Below are 16581 nucleotides of genomic sequence, written 5' to 3'. Positions count from 1 at the left end.
CAGCAAATCTGATCAAACGATATTGTAACATTATTAATATTGTAGTCAATTATTTGTTGTTCTTAATGTTAATATAATTTGAGGATATCATACTAACGTTATCATGCTTTCTTGAAAGTTTCCTCAAAGGGTTATTTTTTCACACTCAATCTTCAAGATCACATTTGGCTAACAATTTATATCTTTATGTAAAGTATTTACAATGTACTTTTATTTGTTTAGAAATAGTGTTGGTTAGATGTATAAATTGACATGAGTAATTACAATCAACAAGCAAATTTTTAAGTTACATTTGAATGGCATTTCCTAAATACAAGGGTATTATTAAAGTAGAAACCTGGATTTGAACCAAGGACCTCTAAAACTGCAATCAAATGCTCCAACAATGACTTATAGCCCCACTGACAATTGCTGTCTGTTTTCAGTTTTGTTAGGTTTGTTATCTAAAAAGTATAGAATTTAGTAATAACTAAATAAATAAAATAAAAAATATGTAATAATAATTTGGTAAAATGTTTTTGTATTTATTTATCATTTATGTCTGCTCTCTACATTTGAATAGACTTTCAGATATCAATAACATATATGAAGTGAAATTCATGTGAAGATTTATGAAGGTTTTATAAAAGCACAATCAACTTATTTTTGAGTATCAGAAAGTCTGGTCAAACTATATTGTACCATTATTAATATTTTAGATTGTCAATTATTTATTGTTCATCACGTTAATATAATTTGAAGATATCAATCTAAAATGATCATGCTTTCTTGAAAGTATCTTCAAAAGGTTATCTTTTCACACTCAATCTTGAAGATAACATTGGATTAAAAGTTTATATCTTCATTTAAAGTATTTACCATTTACTTTTCTTTGTTTAAAAACAGTGTGGGTTAGATCTATAAATTGAGATGAATAATTATAATCAATAAGCACTTTTTAAATACTACACATTTTTATTAGTCAGATTTGAATGGCATTTGATAAAGATATAAACAAAGAGGACACCCGGATTTGAACCAGGGACCTCTCGATCTGCAGTCGAATGCTCTACCACTGAGCTATATCCCCATGGAAAAAATAACAATCTCACCTGTTTAGTAATGTTTGTTATAGAAAATGTACAGAATTTAGTTCAAAATAAATAAATATGTAACAATAATTTTGTCAAATATTTTTGTATTTTTTTATCATTAATTACTGCTCTATACATTTGAATGGTCTTTCAGATACTAACAAACTGTCTATGAAGTGATATACATGCAAATTTAAATATTTATGGAGGCTTTATAAAAGCACAATCAACTTATTTATGACTATCAGAAAGTCTGGTAAAACTACATTGTACCGTTAATATTTTAGTCAATTATTTGTTGTTCCTAATGTTAATATCATTTAAAGGATATCATTCTAAAGTTATCTTGCTTTCTTAAAAGTTTTCTCAAAAGGTTATTTTTTCACACTCAATCTTAAGGATTATATTGGGCTGGCAGTTCATATTATAATGAGAAGTATTTACATTGTACTCTTACTTGTTTAAAATCAGCATGGGTTAGATCTATAAATTGACATGAATAATTATAATCAATAAGCACTTTTTAAATACTACACATGTTAGTCAGGTTTGAATGACATTTCATAAGGTATAAACAAAGGGGTCACATGGATTTGAACCAAGGACTTCTTGATCTGCAATCAATTGCTCTACCACCAAGCTATAACCCAATGGAAAACAAGTTTTCTTAGCATTTTCTGTACAGTTTGTTTTATAAAATGTATAGAATTTAGTACAAAATTAATTATGTAATAATAATTTGTTAAACTATTTGTGTTTTTATTTACTATATTATACCATTATTAATATTTTAGATAGTGAATTGTTTATTGGTCATCACAATAATATAATTTGAGGCTATCAATCTAAAATGATCATGCTTTCTTGAAAGTATCTTCAAAATGTTATCTTTTCACACTCAATCTTGAAGATAACATTGGATTAGAAGCTTATATCTTCATTTAAAGTATTTACCATTTACTTATATTTGTTTAAAAACAGTGTGGTTTAGATCTATACATTGAGATGAATAATTATAATCAATAAGCACTTTTTAAATACTACACATTTTTATTAGTCAGATTTGAATGGCATTTGATAAAGATATAAACAAAGGGGACACCCGGATTTGAACCAAGGACCTCTAGATCTGCAGTCAATTGCTCTACCACTAAGCTATAACCCAATGGAAAACAAGTTTTCAAAGCATTTTATGTACAGTTTGTTATATAAAATGTATAGAATTTAGTACAAAATTAATTATGTAATAATAATTTGTTAAACTATTTGTGTTTTTATTTATGACTAATATCTGCTTTTGACATTTGACCGAAACTTTTGACATTTGACCGAAACTTCATATTAAATACTATTAGTCAGGTTTGAATGACATTTCATAAGGTATAAACAAAGGGGTCACAAAGATTTGAACCAAGGACTTCTTGACCTGCAATCAATTGCTCTACCACTAAGCTATAACCCAATGGAAAACAAGTTTTCATAGCATTTTATGTACAGTTTGTTATATAAAATATATAGAATTTAGTACAAAATTAATTATGTAATAATAATTTGTTAAATTATTTGTGTATTTATTTATGACTAATGTCTGCTTTTGACATTTGACCGAAACTTCATATATCAACAAACTGTGTATGAAGTGATATGCATGAAAATGTGAAGATTTTTGGAGGCTTTATAAAAGCACAATACACTTATATATCGCTACCAGCAAATCTGATCAAACGATATTGTAACATTATTAATATTGTAGTCAATTATTTGTTGTTCTTAATGTTAATATAATTTGAGGATATCATACTAACGTTATCATGCTTTCTTGAAAGTTTCCTCAAAGGGTTATTTTTTCACACTCAATCTTCAAGATCACATTTGGCTAACAATTTATATCTTTATGTAAAGTATTTACAATGTACTTTTATTTGTTTAGAAATAGTGTTGGTTAGATGTATAAATTGACATGAGTAATTACAATCAACAAGCAAATTTTTAAGTTACATTTGAATGGCATTTCCTAAATACAAGGGTATTATTAAAGTAGAAACCTGGATTTGAACCAAGGACCTCTAAAACTGCAATCAAATACTCCAACAATGACTTATAGCCCCACTGACAATTGCTGTCTGTTTTCAGTTTTGTTAGGTTTGTTATCTAAAAAGTATAGAATTTAGTAATAACTAAATAAATAAAATAAAAAATATGTAATAATAATTTGGTAAAATGTTTTTGTATTTATTTATCATTTATGTCTGCTCTCTACATTTGAATAGACTTTCAGATATCAATAACATATATGAAGTGAAATTCATGTGAAGATTTATGAAGGTTTTATAAAAGCACAATCAACTTATTTTTGAGTATCAGAAAGTCTGGTCAAACTATATTGTACCATTATTAATATTTTAGATTGTCAATTATTTATTGTTCATCACGTTAATATAATTTGAAGATATCAATCTAAAATGATCATGCTTTCTTGAAAGTATCTTCAAAAGGTTATCTTTTCACACTCAATCTTGAAGATAACATTGGATTAAAAGTTTATATCTTCATTTAAAGTATTTACCATTTACTTTTCTTTGTTTAAAAACAGTGTGGGTTAGATCTATAAATTGAGATGAATAATTATAATCAATAAGCACTTTTTAAATACTACACATTTTTATTAGTCAGATTTGAATGGCATTTGATAAAGATATAAACAAAGGGGACACCCGGATTTGAACCAGGGACCTCTCGATCTGCAGTCGAATGCTCTACCACTGAGCTATATCCCCATGGAAAAAATAACAATCTCACCTGTTTAGTAATGTTTGTTATAGAAAATGTACAGAATTTAGTTCAAAATAAATAAATATGTAACAATAATTTTGTCAAATATTTTTGTATTTTTTTATCATTAATTACTGCTCTATACATTTGAATGGTCTTTCAGATACTAACAAACTGTCTATGAAGTGATATACATGCAAATTTAAATATTTATGGAGGCTTTATAAAAGCACAATCAACTTATTTATGACTATCAGAAAGTCTGGTAAAACTACATTGTACCGTTAATATTTTAGTCAATTATTTGTTGTTCCTAATGTTAATATCATTTAAAGGATATCATTCTAAAGTTATCATGCTTTCTTAAAAGTTTTCTCAAAAGGTTATTTTTTCACACTCAATCTTAAGGATTATATTGGGCTGGCAGTTCATATTATAATGAGAAGTATTTACATTGTACTCTTACTTGTTTAAAATCAGCATGGGTTAGATCTATAAATTGACATGAATAATTATAATCAATAAGCACTTTTTAAATACTACACATGTTAGTCAGGTTTGAATGACATTTCATAAGGTATAAACAAAGGGGTCACATGGATTTGAACCAAGGACTTCTTGATCTGCAATCAATTGCTCTACCACCAAGCTATAACCCAATGGAAAACAAGTTTTCTTAGCATTTTCTGTACAGTTTGTTATATAAAATGTATAGAATTTAGTACAAAATTAATTATGTAATAATAATTTGTTAAACTATTTGTGTTTTTATTTACTATATTATACCATTATTAATATTTTAGATAGTGAATTGTTTATTGGTCATCACAATAATATAATTTGAGGCTATCAATCTAAAATGATCATGCTTTCTTGAAAGTATCTTCAAAATGTTATCTTTTCACACTCAATCTTGAAGATAACATTGGATTAGAAGCTTATATCTTCATTTAAAGTATTTACCATTTACTTATATTTGTTTAAAAACAGTGTGGTTTAGATCTATACATTGAGATGAATAATTATAATCAATAAGCACTTTTTAAATACTACACATTTTTATTAGTCAGATTTGAATGGCATTTGATAAAGATATAAACAAAGGGGACACCCGGATTTGAACCAAGGACCTCTCGATCTGCAGTCGAATGCTCTACCACTGAGCTATATCCCCATGGAAAGCATGATTATATTACCTGTTTAGTAATGTGTGTTATAGAAAATGTACAGAATTTAGTAAAAAAAAAAATGATGTAACAATAATTTTGTCAAATATTTTTGTATTTATTTATCATTAATTACTGCTCTTTACATTTGAATGGTCTTTCAGATACTAACAAACTGTCTATGAAGTGATATACATGCAAATTTAAATATTTATCGAGGTTTATAAAAGCACAATCAACTTATTTATGACTATCAGAAAGTCTGGTAAAACTACATTGTACCGTTAATAATATTTTAGTCAATTATTTGTTGTTCCTAATGTTAATATCATTTAAAGGACATCATTCTAAAGTTATCATGCTTTCTTAAAAGTTTCCTCAAAAGGTTATTTTTTCACACTCAATCTTAAGGATTACATTGGGCTAGCAGTTTACATTATTATGAGAAGTATTTACAATGTACTCTTACTTGTTTAAAATCAGCATGGGTTAGGTCTATAAATTGACATGAATAATTATAATCAATAAGCACTTCTTAAATACTACACATGTTATTAGTCAGGTTTGAATGACATTTCATAAGGTATAAACAAAGGGGTCACACGGATTGGAACCAAGGACTTCTTGATCTGCAGTCAATTGCTCTACCACTAAGCTATAACCCAATGGAAAACAAGTTTTCAAAGCATTTTATGTACAGTTTGTTATATAAAATGTATAGAATTTAGTACAAAATTAATTATGTAATAATAATTTGTTAAACTATTTGTGTTTTTATTTATGACTAATATCTGCTTTTGACATTTGACCGAAACTTTTGACATTTGACCGAAACTTCATATTAAATACTATTAGTCAGGTTTGAATGACATTTCATAAGGTATAAACAAAGGGGTCACACAGATTTGAACCAAGGACTTCTTGACCTGCAGTCAATTGCTCTACCACTAAGCTATAACCCAATGGAAAACAAGTTTTCATAGCATTTTATGTACAGTTTGTTATATAAAATATATAGAATTTAGTACAAAATTAATTATGTAATAATAATTTGTTAAATTATTTGTGTATTTATTTATGACTAATGTCTGCTTTTGACATTTGACCGAAACTTCATATATCAACAAACTGTGTATGAAGTGATATGCATGAAAATGTGAAGATTTTTGGAGGCTTTATAAAAGCACAATACACTTATATATCGCTACCAGCAAATCTGATCAAACGATATTGTAACATTATTAATATTGTAGTCAATTATTTGTTGTTCTTAATGTTAATATAATTTGAGGATATCATACTAACGTTATCATGCTTTCTTGAAAGTTTCCTCAAAGGGTTATTTTTTCACACTCAATCTTCAAGTTCACATTTGGCTAACAATTTATATCTTTATGTAAAGTATTTACAATGTACTTTTATTTGTTTAGAAATAGTGTTGGTTAGATGTATAAATTGACATGAGTAATTACAATCAACAAGCAAATTTTTAAGTTACATTTGAATGGCATTTCCTAAATACAAGGGTATTATTAAAGTAGAAACCTGGATTTGAACCAAGGACCTCTAAAACTGCAATCAAATGCTCCAACAATGACTTATAGCCCCACTGACAATTGCTGTCTGTTTTCAGTTTTGTTAGGTTTGTTATCTAAAAAGTATAGAATTTAGTAATAACTAAATAAATAAAATAAAAAATATGTAATAATAATTTGGTAAAATGTTTTTGTATTTATTTATCATTTATGTCTGCTCTCTACATTTGAATAGACTTTCAGATATCAATAACATATATGAAGTGAAATTCATGTGAAGATTTATGAAGGTTTTATAAAAGCACAATCAACTTATTTTTGAGTATCAGAAAGTCTGGTCAAACTATATTGTACCATTATTAATATTTTAGATTGTCAATTATTTATTGTTCATCACGTTAATATAATTTGAAGATATCAATCTAAAATGATCATGCTTTCTTGAAAGTATCTTCAAAAGGTTATCTTTTCACACTCAATCTTGAAGATAACATTGGATTAAAAGTTTATATCTTCATTTAAAGTATTTACCATTTACTTTTCTTTGTTTAAAAACAGTGTGGGTTAGATCTATAAATTGAGATGAATAATTATAATCAATAAGCACTTTTTAAATACTACACATTTTTATTAGTCAGATTTGAATGGCATTTGATAAAGATATAAACAAAGGGGACACCCGGATTTGAACCAGGGACCTCTCGATCTGCAGTCGAATGCTCTACCACTGAGCTATATCCCCATGGAAAAAATAACAATCTCACCTGTTTAGTAATGTTTGTTATAGAAAATGTACAGAATTTAGTTCAAAATAAATAAATATGTAACAATAATTTTGTCAAATATTTTTGTATTTTTTTATCATTAATTACTGCTCTATACATTTGAATGGTCTTTCAGATACTAACAAACTGTCTATGAAGTGATATACATGCAAATTTAAATATTTATGGAGGCTTTATAAAAGCACAATCAACTTATTTATGACTATCAGAAAGTCTGGTAAAACTACATTGTACCGTTAATATTTTAGTCAATTATTTGTTGTTCCTAATGTTAATATCATTTAAAGGATATCATTCTAAAGTTATCATGCTTTCTTAAAAGTTTTCTCAAAAGGTTATTTTTTCACACTCAATCTTAAGGATTATATTGGGCTGGCAGTTTATATTATAATGAGAAGTATTTACATTGTACTCTTACTTGTTTAAAATCAGCATGGGTTAGATCTATAAATTGACATGAATAATTATAATCAATAAGCACTTTTTAAATACTACACATGTTAGTCAGGTTTGAATGACATTTCATAAGGTATAAACAAAGGGGTCACACGGATTTGAACCAAGGACTTCTTGATCTGCAATCAATTGCTCTACCACCAAGCTATAAACCAATGGAAAACAAGTTTTCTTAGCATTTTATGTACAGTTTGTTATATAAAATGTATAGAATTTAGTACAAAATTAATTATGTAATAATAATTTGTTAAACTATTTGTGTTTTTATTTACTATATTATACCATTATTAATATTTTAGATAGTGAATTGTTTATTGGTCATCACAATAATATAATTTGAGGCTATCAATCTAAAATGATCATGCTTTCTTGAAAGTATCTTCAAAATGTTATCTTTTCACACTCAATCTTGAAGATAACATTGGATTAGAAGCTTATATCTTCATTTAAAGTATTTACCATTTACTTATATTTGTTTAAAAACAGTGTGGTTTAGATCTATAAATTGAGATGAATAATTATAATCAATAAGCACTTTTTAAATACTACACATTTTTATTAGTCAGATTTGAATGGCATTTGATAAAGATATAAACAAAGGGGACACCCGGATTTGAACCAGGGACCTCTCGATCTGCAGTCGAATGCTCTACCACTGAGCTATATCCCCATGGAAAGCATGATTATATTACCTGTTTAGTAATGTGTGTTATAGAAAATGTACAGAATTTAGTAAAAAAAAAATGATGTAACAATAATTTTGTCAAATATTTTTGTATTTATTTATCATTAATTACTGCTCTTTACATTTGAATGGTCTTTCAGATACTAACAAACTGTCTATGAAGTGATATACATGCAAATTTAAATATTTATCGAGGTTTATAAAAGCACAATCAACTTATTTATGACTATCAGAAAGTCTGGTAAAACTACATTGTACCGTTAATAATATTTTAGTCAATTATTTGTTGTTCCTAATGTTAATATCATTTAAAGGACATCATTCTAAAGTTATCATGCTTTCTTAAAAGTTTCCTCAAAAGGTTATTTTTTCACACTCAATCTTAAGGATTACATTGGGCTAGCAGTTTACATTATTATGAGAAGTATTTACAATGTACTCTTACTTGCTTAAAATCAGCATGGGTTAGGTCTATAAATTGACATGAATAATTATAATCAATAAGCACTTCTTAAATACTACACATGTTATTAGTCAGGTTTGAATGACATTTCATAAGGTATAAACAAAGGGGTCACACAGATTTGAACCAAGGACTTCTTGATCTACAGTCAATTGCTCTACCACTAAGCTATAACCCAATGGAAAACAAGTTTTCAAAGCATTTTATGTACAGTTTGTTATATAAAATGTATAGAATTTAGTACAAAATTAATTATGTAATAATAATTTGTTAAACTATTTGTGTTTTTATTTATGACTAATGTCTGCTTTTGACATTTGACCGAAACTTCATATATCAACAAACTGTGTATGAAGTGATATGCATGAAAATGTGAAGATTTTTGGAGGCTTTATAAAAGCACAATACACATATATCGCTACCATAAAATCTGGTCAAACGATATTGTAACATTATTAATATTGTAGTCAAATATTTGTCGTTCTTAATGTTAATATAATTTGAGGATATCATACTAAAGTTATCATGCTTTCTTGAAAGTATCCTCAAAGGGCTATTTTTTCACACTCAATCTTCAGGATCACATTTGGCTAACAGTTTATATCTTTATGTAAAGTATTTACAATGTACTTTTATTTGTTTAGAAATAGTGTTGGTTAGATGTATAAATTGACATGAGTAATTACAATCAACAAGCACATTTTTAAGTTAGATTTGAATGGCATTTCCTAAATACAAGGGTATTATTAAGAGAGAAACCTGGATTTGAACCAGGGACCTCTAAAACTGCAATCAAATGCTCCAACAATGATTTATAGCCCCACTGGCAATTGCTGTCTACTTTAAGTTTTGTAAGGTTTGTTATCTAAAAATAATAGAATTTAGTAATAACTAAATAAATAAAATAAAAAATATGTAATAATAATTTGATAAAATGTTTTTGTATTTATTTATCATTTATGTCTGCTCTCTACATTTGAATAGACTTTCAGATATCAATAACATGTATGAAGTGATATTCATGTGAAGATTTATGAAGGTTTTATAAAAGCACAATCAACTTATTTATGAGTATCAGAAAGTCTGGTAAAACTACATTGTACCGTTAATAATATTTTAGTCAATTATTTGTTGTTCCTAATGTTAATATCATTTAAAGGATATCATTCTAAAGATATCATGCTTTCTTAAAAGTTTTCTACATTGGGCTAGCAGTTTATATTATTATGAGAAGTATTTACAATGTACTCTTACTTGTTTAAAATCAGCATGGGTTAGATCTATAAATTGACATGAATAATTATAATCAAAAAGCACTTTTTAAATACTACACATGTTATTAGTCAGGTTTGAATGACATTTCATAAGGTATAAACAAAGGGGTCACACAGATTTGAACCAAGGACTTCTTGACCTACAGTCAATTGCTCTACCACTAAGCTATAACCGAATGGAAAACAAGTTTTCATAGCATTTTATGCACAGTTTGTTATATAAAATATATAGAATTTAGTACAAAATTAATTATGTAATAATAATTTGTTAAACTATTTGTGTATTTATTTATGACTAATGTCTGCTTTTGACATTTGACCGAAACTTCATATATCAACAAACTGTGTATGAAGTGATATGCATGAAAATGTGAAGATTTTTGGAGGCTTTATAAAAGCACAATACACTTATATATCGCTACCAGCAAATCTGATCAAACGATATTGTAACATTATTAATATTGTAGTCAATTATTTGTCGTTCTTAATGTTAATATAATTTGAGGATATCATACTAACGTTATCATGCGTTCTTGAAAGTTTCCTCAAAGGGTTATTTTTTCACACTCAATCTTCAAGATCACATTTGGCTAACAATTTATATCTTTATGTAAAGTATTTACAATGTACTTTTATTTGTTTAGAAATAGTGTTGGTTAGATGTATAAATTGACATGAGTAATTACAATCAACAAGCACATTTTTAAGTTACATTTGAATGGCATTTCCTAAATACAAGGGTATTATTAAAGGAGAAACCTGGATTTGAACCAAGGACCTCTAAAACTGCAATCAAATGCTCCAACAATGACTTATAGCCCCACTGACAATTGCTGTCTACTTTCAGTTTTGTTAGGTTTGTTATCTAAAAAGTATAGAATTTAGTAATAACTAAATAAATAAAATAAAAAATATGTAATAATAATTTGGTAAAATGTTTTTGTATTTATTTATCATTTATGTCTGCTCTCTACATTTGAATAGACTTTCAGATATCAATAACATATATGAAGTGAAATTCATGTGAAGATTTATGAAGGTTTTATAAAAGCACAATCAACTTATTTATGAGTATCAGAAAGTCTGGTCAAACTATATTGTACCATTATTAATATTTTAGATTGTCAATTATTTATTGTTCATCACGTTAATATAATTTGAAGATATCAATCTAAAATGATCATGCTTTCTTGAAAGTATCTTCAAAAGGTTATCTTTTCACACTCAATCTTGAAGATAACATTGGATTCAAAGTTTATATCTTCATTTAAAGTATTTACCATTTACTTTTCTTTGTTTAAAAAAAGTGTGGGTTAGATCTATAAATTGAGATGAATAATTATAATCAATAAGCACTTTTTAAATACTACACATTTTTATTAGTCAGATTTGAATGGCATTTGATAAAGATATAAACAAAGGGGACACCCGGATTTAAACCAGGGACCTCTCGATCTGCAGTCGAATGCTCTACCACTGAGCTATATCCCCATGGAAAAAAAAAACAATTTCACCTGTTTAGTAATGTTTGTTATAGAAAATGTACAGAATTTAGTTCAAAATAAATAAATATGTAACAATAATTTTGTCAAATATTTTTGTATTTATTTATCATTAATTACTGCTCTATACATTTGAATGGTCTTTCAGATACTAACAAACTGTCTATGAAGTGATATACATGCAAATTTAAATATTTATGGAGGCTTTATAAAAGCACAATCAACTTATTTATGACTATCAGAAAGTCTGGTAAAACTACATTGTACCGTTAATATTTTAGTCAATTATTTGTTGTTCCTAATGTTAATATCATTTAAAGGATATCATTCTAAAGTTATCATGCTTTCTTAAAAGTTTTCTCAAAAGGTTATTTTTTCACACTCAATCTTAAGGATTATATTGGGCTGGCAGTTTATATTATAATGAGAAGTATTTACATTGTACTCTTACTTGTTTAAAATCAGCATGGGTTAGATCTATAAATTGACATGAATAATTATAATCAATAAGCACTTTTTAAATACTACACATGTTAGTCAGGTTTGAATGACATTTCATAAGGTATAAACAAAGGGGTCACACGGATTTGAACCAAGGACTTCTTGATCTGCAATCAATTGCTCTACCACCAAGCTATAAACCAATGGAAAACAAGTTTTCTTAGCATTTTATGTACAGTTTGTTATATAAAATGTATAGAATTTAGTACAAAATTAATTATGTAATAATAATTTGTTAAACTATTTGTGTTTTTATTTACTATATTATACCATTATTAATATTTTAGATAGTGAATTGTTTATTGGTCATCACAATAATATAATTTGAGGCTATCAATCTAAAATGATCATGCTTTCTTGAAAGTATCTTCAAAATGTTATCTTTTCACACTCAATCTTGAAGATAACATTGGATTAGAAGCTTATATCTTCATTTAAAGTATTTACCATTTACTTATATTTGTTTAAAAACAGTGTGGTTTAGATCTATAAATTGAGATGAATAATTATAATCAATAAGCACTTTTTAAATACTACACATTTTTATTAGTCAGATTTGAATGGCATTTGATAAAGATATAAACAAAGGGGACACCCGGATTTGAACCAGGGACCTCTCGATCTGCAGTCGAATGCTCTACCACTGAGCTATATCCCCATGGAAAGCATGATTATATTACCTGTTTAGTAATGTGTGTTATAGAAAATGTACAGAATTTAGTAAAAAAAAAATGATGTAACAATAATTTTGTCAAATATTTTTGTATTTATTTATCATTAATTACTGCTCTTTACATTTGAATGGTCTTTCAGATACTAACAAACTGTCTATGAAGTGATATACATGCAAATTTAAATATTTATCGAGGTTTATAAAAGCACAATCAACTTATTTATGACTATCAGAAAGTCTGGTAAAACTACATTGTACCGTTAATAATATTTGAGTCAATTATTTGTTGTTCCTAATGTTAATATCATTTAAAGGACATCATTCTAAAGTTATCATGCTTTCTTAAAAGTTTCCTCAAAAGGTTATTTTTTCACACTCAATCTTAAGGATTACATTGGGCTAGCAGTTTACATTATTATGAGAAGTATTTACAATGTACTCTTACTTGCTTAAAATCAGCATGGGTTAGGTCTATAAATTGACATGAATAATTATAATCAATAAGCACTTCTTAAATACTACACATGTTATTAGTCAGGTTTGAATGACATTTCATAAGGTATAAACAAAGGGGTCACACAGATTTGAACCAAGGACTTCTTGATCTGCAGTCAATTGCTCTACCACTAAGCTATAACCCAATGGAAAACAAGTTTTCAAAGCATTTTATGTACAGTTTGTTATATAAAATGTATAGAATTTAGTACAAAATTAATTATGTAATAATAATTTGTTAAACTATTTGTGTTTTTATTTATGACTAATGTCTGCTTTTGACATTTGACCGAAACTTCATATATCAACAAACTGTGTATGAAGTGATATGCATGAAAATGTGAAGATTTTTGGAGGCTTTATAAAAGCACAATACACATATATCGCTACCATAAAATCTGGTCAAACGATATTGTAACATTATTAATATTGTAGTCAATTATTTGTCGTTCTTAATGTTAATATAATTTGAGGATATCATACTAAAGTTATCATGCTTTCTTGAAAGTATCCTCAAAGGGCTATTTTTTCACACTCAATCTTCAGGATCACATTTGGCTAACAGTTTATATCTTTATGTAAAGTATTTACAATGTACTTTTATTTGTTTAGAAATAGTGTTGGTTAGATGTATAAATTGACATGAGTAATTACAATCAACAAGCACATTTTTAAGTTAGATTTGAATGGCATTTCCTAAATACAAGGGTATTATTAAGAGAGAAACCTGGATTTGAACCAGGGACCTCTAAAACTGCAATCAAATGCTCCAACAATGATTTATAGCCCCACTGGCAATTGCTGTCTACTTTAAGTTTTGTAAGGTTTGTTATCTAAAAATAATAGAATTTAGTAATAACTAAATAAATAAAATAAAAAATATGTAATAATAATTTGATAAAATGTTTTTGTATTTATTTATCATTTATGTCTGCTCTCTACATTTGAATAGACTTTCAGATATCAATAACATGTATGAAGTGATATTCATGTGAAGATTTATGAAGGTTTTATAAAAGCACAATCAACTTATTTATGAGTATCAGAAAGTCTGGTAAAACTACATTGTACCGTTAATAATATTTTAGTCAATTATTTGTTGTTCCTAATGTTAATATCATTTAAAGGATATCATTCTAAAGATATCATGCTTTCTTAAAAGTTTTCTACATTGGGCTAGCAGTTTATATTATTATGAGAAGTATTTACAATGTACTCTTACTTGTTTAAAATCAGCATGGGTTAGATCTATAAATTGACATGAATAATTATAATCAAAAAGCACTTTTTAAATACTACACATGTTATTAGTCAGGTTTGAATGACATTTCATAAGGTATAAACAAAGGGGTCACACAGATTTGAACCAAGGACTTCTTGACCTACAGTCAATTGCTCTACCACTAAGCTATAACCGAATGGAAAACAAGTTTTCATAGCATTTTATGCACAGTTTGTTATATAAAATATATAGAATTTAGTACAAAATTAATTATGTAATAATAATTTGTTAAACTATTTGTGTATTTATTTATGACTAATGTCTGCTTTTGACATTTGACCGAAACTTCATATATCAACAAACTGTGTATGAAGTGATATGCATGAAAATGTGAAGATTTTTGGAGGCTTTATAAAAGCACAATACACTTATATATCGCTACCAGCAAATCTGATCAAACGATATTGTAACATTATTAATATTGTAGTCAATTATTTGTCGTTCTTAATGTTAATATAATTTGAGGATATCATACTAACGTTATCATGCGTTCTTGAAAGTTTCCTCAAAGGGTTATTTTTTCACACTCAATCTTCAAGATCACATTTGGCTAACAATTTATATCTTTATGTAAAGTATTTACAATGTACTTTTATTTGTTTAGAAATAGTGTTGGTTAGATGTATAAATTGACATGAGTAATTACAATCAACAAGCACATTTTTAAGTTACATTTGAATGGCATTTCCTAAATACAAGGGTATTATTAAAGGAGAAACCTGGATTTGAACCAAGGACCTCTAAAACTGCAATCAAATGCTCCAACAATGACTTATAGCCCCACTGACAATTGCTGTCTACTTTCAGTTTTGTTAGGTTTGTTATCTAAAAAGTATAGAATTTAGTAATAACTAAATAAATAAAATAAAAAATATGTAATAATAATTTGGTAAAATGTTTTTGTATTTATTTATCATTTATGTCTGCTCTCTACATTTGAATAGACTTTCAGATATCAATAACATATATGAAGTGAAATTCATGTGAAGATTTATGAAGGTTTTATAAAAGCACAATCAACTTATTTATGAGTATCAGAAAGTCTGGTCAAACTATATTGTACCATTATTAAAATTTTAGATTGTCAATTATTTATTGTTCATCACGTTAATATAATTTGAAGATATCAATCTAAAATGATCATGCTTTCTTGAAAGTATCTTCAAAAGGTTATCTTTTCACACTCAATCTTGAAGATAACATTGGATTCAAAGTTTATATCTTCATTTAAAGTATTTACCATTTACTTTTCTTTGTTTAAAAAAAGTGTGGGTTAGATCTATAAATTGAGATGAATAATTATAATCAATAAGCACTTTTTAAATACTACACATTTTTATTAGTCAGATTTGAATGGCATTTGATAAAGATATAAACAAAGGGGACACCCGGATTTAAACCAGGGACCTCTCGATCTGCAGTCGAATGCTCTACCACTGAGCTATATCCCCATGTAAAAAAAAAAACAATTTCACCTGTTTAGTAATGTTTGTTATAGAAAATGTACAGAATTTAGTTCAAAATAAATAAATATGTAACAATAATTTTGTCAAATATTTTTGTATTTATTTATCATTAATTACTGCTCTATACATTTGAATGGTCTTTCAGATACTAACAAACTGTCTATGAAGTGATATACATGCAAATTTAAATATTTATGGAGGCTTTATAAAAGCACAATCAACTTATTTATGACTATCAGAAAGTCTGGTAAAACTACATTGTACCGTTAATATTTTAGTCAATTATTTGTTGTTCCTAATGTTAATATCATTTAAAGGATATCATTCTAAAGTTATCATGCTTTCTTAAAAGTTTTCTCAAAAGGTTATTTTTTCACACTCAATCTTAAGGATTATATTGGGCTGGCAGTTTATATTATAATGAGAAGTATTTACATTGTACTCTTACTTGTT

The 16581-nt window shown here is 27.0% G+C and overlaps 8 non-coding genes across 8 annotated transcripts; all 8 read right to left on the bottom strand.

The window, feature by feature from the left end:
* Positions 1–997: 997 nt before the first annotated feature.
* On the bottom strand, positions 998–1069 carry TRNAC-GCA (transfer RNA cysteine (anticodon GCA)). The gene has a single exon. It is a non-coding gene; the product is annotated as a tRNA-Cys (tRNA).
* A 2709-nt stretch (positions 1070–3778) lies between these two features.
* Positions 3779–3850, bottom strand: TRNAC-GCA (transfer RNA cysteine (anticodon GCA)). Its single transcript has one exon. It is a non-coding gene; the product is annotated as a tRNA-Cys (tRNA).
* A 1097-nt stretch (positions 3851–4947) lies between these two features.
* Positions 4948–5019, bottom strand: TRNAC-GCA (transfer RNA cysteine (anticodon GCA)). Its single transcript has one exon. It is a non-coding gene; the product is annotated as a tRNA-Cys (tRNA).
* Positions 5020–7216: 2197 nt separating this feature from the next.
* On the bottom strand, positions 7217–7288 carry TRNAC-GCA (transfer RNA cysteine (anticodon GCA)). The gene has a single exon. It is a non-coding gene; the product is annotated as a tRNA-Cys (tRNA).
* A 1097-nt stretch (positions 7289–8385) lies between these two features.
* On the bottom strand, positions 8386–8457 carry TRNAC-GCA (transfer RNA cysteine (anticodon GCA)). The gene has a single exon. It is a non-coding gene; the product is annotated as a tRNA-Cys (tRNA).
* A 3171-nt stretch (positions 8458–11628) lies between these two features.
* Positions 11629–11700, bottom strand: TRNAC-GCA (transfer RNA cysteine (anticodon GCA)). Its single transcript has one exon. It is a non-coding gene; the product is annotated as a tRNA-Cys (tRNA).
* A 1098-nt stretch (positions 11701–12798) lies between these two features.
* Positions 12799–12870, bottom strand: TRNAC-GCA (transfer RNA cysteine (anticodon GCA)). The gene has a single exon. It is a non-coding gene; the product is annotated as a tRNA-Cys (tRNA).
* Positions 12871–16041: 3171 nt separating this feature from the next.
* TRNAC-GCA (transfer RNA cysteine (anticodon GCA)) lies at positions 16042–16113 on the bottom strand. Its single transcript has one exon. It is a non-coding gene; the product is annotated as a tRNA-Cys (tRNA).
* Between the last annotated feature and the right edge of the window lie 468 nt (positions 16114–16581).

The sequence above is a fragment of the Bombina bombina genome, chromosome 7 (genome assembly GCF_027579735.1).
Source record: "Bombina bombina isolate aBomBom1 chromosome 7, aBomBom1.pri, whole genome shotgun sequence".
NCBI classification, from domain to species: Eukaryota; Metazoa; Chordata; class Amphibia; order Anura; family Bombinatoridae; genus Bombina; species Bombina bombina.
This window is presented reverse-complemented; position numbering and strand designations above follow the sequence as displayed.